Here is a 6,000-nt window from a genome sequence, read left to right on the forward strand (position 1 = left end):
GGCAGGCAAAAGTGGCACACCCCTCAAGTCCGTTCTGTGGAGATCTTTCTGCGCAATACAGGGGCCAGGCAACCCATGTGTCATCCTAGGAGAGCACAGTGCTTTGAGGATGGTGCCCAGACCTTCTGCCAACTCTAGTCAGGCAGGGTCTGGGAGCCAGCCCGGCTGCTTTTCTGTGTCCCGTCCCCTAGTGCATCTCATCTGCACTCTCACTGCCCCAATCTCTGAACACAGAGCTGGCCCTGAAGCACAGCAGTCAGCACACCCTGACTCCATGCCTCGTTTTGCCCAAGAAGGGCAACTGAGCTCTAATCCTTGGCCTGAAAATTCTACCTTTACCCCCATGACTCCCGGTTGCTCCAAAATTTTTCTTGCAAAATTAACCCTTAAAGGGAGAAGTGTGTGTTAATGACTCTTGCCAAGAGGAAAAATTACATTCTCAAGAGCCTCAGATCCCTTCACACAAGCCCCACATCTCATAAACAAGAGCCAACAGACTTCTTGCCCGACCTTGATGGCTCAGGGCCAAGTTTAGACCTGGCTTGCTGCTCTAGATCCCAGTTAAGACAGCCAGGCCCATCCCCTGTGCTTCTCCATATCCTGACCCTGGACCAGCTAGTGGCCAGGAGCCTCAGCCAGCCCACTGTGCTTGGCCTGGACCACCCTGACTACCTACTCCCTGCCACGGTGGCTCCCTTGGCCGCATATGGTTCAGGTGCTCCAAATGGTACACATGCTGGAACCCAGAGCAAAAGGCTGTCACCTGTCACCTCCATAGGGTGGCAGGAGGGTGTGGGGTATTGGCACATCCCCAATTGGGCCACTGGGTGCCTGCATCCCACCACACCTGAGTCCTATGCTTTCTACTCCCTGAGAAATGCCTGGAACGCCCACATCAACCAGGGCCTGGCATCTGCTGGAGGTCAGCCTTGTCCTCGCATCCTGAGCCCCTAGGCTAGCCCATCACCCTCTCAGACACTCCCCAATTCTTCATTTCACCTCCACATAGTCCCTAATGCTCCTAGGGCAGGCCCTAGGTCCACAGCCACCAGCTGGCTGTGCGCTGCCCCCCACGCACACAGGCACTCCTGGCCCTCTCCGCAGTGGCTCACCTGCCCTACCTCTCTGTATTAGCTACACTTCCCACCTACCACAGGACCACAGTACATACTGTTCCTCTGCCTGGATGTTCCTGCTTTGCCAGTATCTCCACACACAAGACTCAGTGTTCATCCAGTAGATAAGAATCTCTTTGCCAAACCCAACAGACCCTCCCAAAGGGTCCCCACCTGCCACAACTATAGGGATTGTTGAGTTTTGGAAGGGTATGGAGAGACCCACAAAGTGCTGGCCATACCTTTGCTGAATTAAAGCCATCAAGGTGTGGTTTTCACAGGAGCCCCTCCATTTCACAGCTCTCCTGCCCACACACACAAGGCACATGTGGGAACTAGGGTTGGGATGGCGGGGATAGCACGGTCTCAATGTGACGGATGGCCAGACTCAAGGACTCTGTCCTCCCCAAGATGCCCCAGACTAGCAGAAAGGGACAATGAGGAACAGGCAGGAATGAACCCAAATTAGCTGCCATCATGAAGAGCGGTGACTCCTAGGGCGATCGGCTCACATTCCCCGGTGGCCCAAGGCCCTACCCAAGAGCAGCAACTCAACCCCATGCCTCATACACTGGCACAATTCTTGGCAGAGTCTCCCCAAATGAGCCAAGGTCAACCAACCAACCCTGAGCTACAGAAGCAGATCTGGAAGACAGTCCCAGACAGGGCCAGGCCCGCTCTGGACTGGGACTAGATTTCCTCCTCCAGGCTCCCCACAGGCTGAGGCGCACGTACACAATGAGTCCATCTTCAAGGCACACTCAGCCTTGCTGACTTCACACCCATATCAAGGACAGGGCCAGCCAGGAAAGGTAACATCACAGAGCCAACAGCTCCAGTGGCTCCCTGAGGTGGGTGCCCAGACACCCACCAGGGCCTTCTCCCCCAACTGTGTCCATGCTCCCTCGAGTCCTACGGGGAAGCTGAGCACAGCAGGCAGAGAATACATCTGGGACTCATCCAGCACACAGTGGGCACCCTGCAAAACAAACATTCATCTGGGGCCCTGCCTGGGCCTTAAAAAACCAAGATACTGGCCAGCAGCTTGGGAGGCATAAAGACATGCACCTTGCCTCTTTCCCTCCTGACAGAGACCCAGCACTCAGCCCGGCATCAGGCCAGGGCCTGTGGAATCACCAGGATGGATGGCCTCCAGGGACCCTGGGCAGACAGGTGCCTCACAGGGCACAGAGAAGCCAAGCCAAGCTGTTGACATCCCACATTGCTCCCCAGGCCAGACTGGCCTACTTTTTTATGTGATAGAGCCTGTGCCCAGTGGAGGGCCATAAAGGAGACAGTGGCTGCCCCAAAGGATCAACCTGTGGCTCCCACATCCAGGGAAACAGACACTCTCGGCACAGTGGGAAACAGCCCTGCAGTGGGTCCCTACAGGTTTGAGAAGGGAACAGCTCCAGCCCTGGGATCAGGGAATGCACCAATGAGATCCCTGGGGACAAGTGAGTTACCAAAGGCAGAGAAGCCACTCCACGCCAAATGTACCTACTTTCCTGAATGCCAGGCTCCCAGCTCAGGCCCAGGGATCTGGGACAGCTGTGAACACCAAGGCAGGTGATCCCCAACAACTGAGACAGACAGCTTTCACATCACAAGAAATGGGTGGGGCCAAGACAGGGACCGGCCTCCTCCAGACCAGTGTCCACAAGCCTCAAGTGGGACGCTATGCCCACTATGTGCTTGGGCTCTGGCAGCCACTGAGTAATGTTATGACAGTTCAAAACACCAATTTTTAAAAACACGTCACGAGGACTCAGGCTTGCCCAACCAGGGGCTTTCAGGACAAGATGGGCCCAGCCCAGCTCCATCCTTCAGCAGCTGATAACCTTGGTGTGTCCTTTACTCCATCAGAGTCCAGTGACCTGAGGCATTTGGTGCCTTGTCCTGGGGGGCGGGAGGGGGGCTCTTAAAGGGAGTCCTGCTAAAGGATCCTGTGCTCCAGGTACCCCGTGGCCACCTTCAATCCCTTATATCTGTATCTCAGACAGCACCTCAGGTCCCACTTCCTAGCTTCTAAGCATCCCCAGGAGGCCCTGCCTACCAGGCACTGGGACACCAGAAGCTCTATCACAGATGAGCTGGGAGTCAGGAGCCCCAGGGAGCCAGGGCAGAACATAACCCAGTCGAGCAGGCTACAACACACGGGGCCCACCCACCTTCCTCTATAAATAAACCTGTGTAGGAGAAACAGCACTCACCCCACAGTTCTTGCACAATTGTATTTTTACACAGCAGAGTAAATCAATAGACAAGGGCCATCCTAGGAAGCACCTCTGCCTAGGCCAAGGGCCACTCTCAGGGCACAGGCCCAGAACACATTATGTGCCTTTGTGCTGGGTTCACCTGACTGGGGCTTCCAGAGAGGCTCAAGGATAAGATAAGATCCTTCCTCAAGTTCTGGCAGCCATTAAAGCCCAGCTCAGACAACGGGCATCTGCTGGGAGTGCCAGTCCAGAAGCCAGAGCCACTTTAGAGCATGGGTTCCCTGAGCAAATCAGACTATACTTCCTTCTCTCTGCGTTTACCCTCCATGGAAGGATATATCCACCTGCAGGGTGACTGAAGCCACTGGAAGCCTCCTCTGGCTACAGAACACCCCACAGTCCAAGGCAAAACTTAGCCACACACACCTCACACAAAGCCACTCCTCCCAACTATCGGGAATCTGAAGAGCCTTGTAAAGCTTCAGCCCACACGGGTTTCCCCAAGTAAGCCGATCCTCCACCTGTCCAGGCGCACTGGCTTATTTTAGGATCTCCGTGAGGCCCAGGCACACCCCCACACACCCACCAAGGCCTGGCATCTGCTGGAGGTCAGCACTGTCCCTGCACAGCCTGTCAGATGAGCCCACCCCACAAGACAGATGCAAAGCTGCTAAAGAGGCAAGAGTGAAACTGCTTCAGGACTGCACTTCCCTTTACAAGTATCCCAGGGACTGGGGACACTCAGTCAGGTTCTTAGAAATAGGAGAGTTAATAAAGTTGCCTTAAGGTACCCATAACAGGAAAAGTAGGGAGTGTGGCAGGGCTCCCTAGGGAAGACTGGTGGTTCCAAGCCGTATATATCACCCAAAGCAGCAGGTACAGCAACTACTCCACCCAGGAGGGTCAGCCTCAGGGATAAATCCGTTGTCTTTTCCCTGGCTGACAACTCACTGGAACCTTCTGACCCTCTCTAGGAAGACTGGCAATGCCCAAGTCCCTCTTGGGGATACAAGGGCATCTTACTTCACAGGCCACAAAGGAATCCAGGAACAGGAGCTCAGGTCTTACAGCACAGCCAGCCACAGAGCCCCCAAGGTCTCACCACACCTGCATGTCACTTCCCAGCTTCTTGAAAAAGCAACACAAACAACCTTGATGGTAGTCCTTAGGGACACAGCTAGCCCAAAACACCAGGATCAGGCTCAAAGACTCCTCAGCTGCAAGAGGACAGAGGAGCCAGGCTTGGGGGCTGTCCTGGAGGCCCAGTTGGCTCTTCCCCAATCTGGTCTGCACATATGACCCACATAGGGTTGGACTTGCCTTACCCTGGGTCTGCCAGCACTGCCCAGTCACCTACCACAATTCCCAGCCATGCCACTTTCCAACCAAAACAAGGTGGCCTTGTTACATCTAGTCTTTGTGCTGCAGAGAACACAGACCTACAGCTGCCCCAAAATGTCAGCCTCACTCCTGTGCCTGCCTGAGCCCCCAACACCAGAAGATGCCCCTCAAAGCCTTCAGACCCTGCCTTTGGGCTATGGAGGACAGAGAAAGGCACTGACCACAGAGTGACTTCCCTGGGACCACCGAGGTCTCATTTACAAGCAAGAGACAAATCTGACTCATTTGGTGTTTGGATTTGAGGGAAAAGAAATATGGGCTTTATTACTTTTTTTGGTACAGATTCCCCTTTTGTATTTAATATTTATACAGTTAAACACACAAGGTAGGGAAATATATACACACATCGCTCATTTCGCCTGCCTCAACTCTGACAGGGAAAGTTTATGAGTACCAAATGAGCCCCTCTCCTAAAATGGCTCACCCAGCACAGCACCCAAAGACTACCACTCCGATGTCCGGTTCCCAAGGGCCCTGGCAGGTGCCAGCCAGCATTTAATGCTGGTCAGGCCCTTCTCAGAACCTGCTGGTACAGTACCCAAAGACTACCTGTGTGCTGGGGGGTGGGGGTGGGGGTGGCTCTTAACTCCATCCCAGAAACGCATTGGCCCTGACTCAACTCAGTTCTGGAACCTTCTCTGAAGCCCATGCCCTTCTAACCAGAAGGAGCAACCTCTTCCTCTCAGCCAGGAAAGAAGAGGAGTTGAGGGCTCTCCGGCAGTGCCTGCGGCCTCCCTGCCCCCAACCGCAGCTCCTCTTGACTTAAATCAGCCCAGGCTCTGAGTTCAGCCTGGAAGAGCGAGTTCTCAGGCAACATCACCGCTTATGTCGGAGAAACAGGGCCAGCAGGAGCCCATAGAGTGCACAGCCCTGGCAGGGTCCCTTGACACAGGAGCATACATCGCAGGAAAAACTTTGTCCCCTCACACTGTCCCTTCGGGCCTCCTGTCCCAGTGAGGGGCCCGCCTCAGCCTGGACGCCGCCTGCCCGCCCCCCCCGGGCCCCGCCGCCTCTCCCCTACCTAGCGGGTTTGGAGCCCGGACACCCTGCGCGGACTCCGAGAGGAGCCCCCGCCCACCTCTCTGAAAGGAGCGCTACTGCGCCTCTGCTCCTCGTCCCCAAGCATCCGGAGCAAAGAGCCGGAGCGCACGAGGGCGCACACAGAGGGGCTTGCGCCCGAACCCAAGACCTGCCGGCAGGGAAGGATATGGGCTGCAGACCAGGCGCAGGCACCAGCTGCGCGGCCGCGTGGTCTGCCCGAGGCA

The 6,000-nt window shown here is 55.6% G+C and overlaps 1 protein-coding gene across 3 annotated transcripts in view; it reads right to left on the reverse strand.

The window, feature by feature from the left end:
• Positions 1 to 5,994, reverse strand: part of Cacna1h (calcium voltage-gated channel subunit alpha1 H) — a 57,721-nt gene extending 51,727 nt beyond the window's left edge. For all 3 annotated transcript variants that reach the window (XM_033758500.1, XM_033758499.1, XM_033758498.1), the window contains exon 1: positions 5,945 to 5,994. The gene's annotated coding sequence lies outside the window, so the exon portion shown is untranslated. The remainder of the gene's footprint in view (positions 1 to 5,944) is intronic.
• Between the last annotated feature and the right edge of the window lie 6 nt (positions 5,995 to 6,000).

Source organism: Fukomys damarensis, unplaced genomic scaffold, assembly GCF_012274545.1.
Source record: "Fukomys damarensis isolate Sample0158 unplaced genomic scaffold, DMR_v1.0_HiC HiC_scaffold_34, whole genome shotgun sequence".
NCBI classification, from domain to species: Eukaryota; Metazoa; Chordata; class Mammalia; order Rodentia; family Bathyergidae; genus Fukomys; species Fukomys damarensis.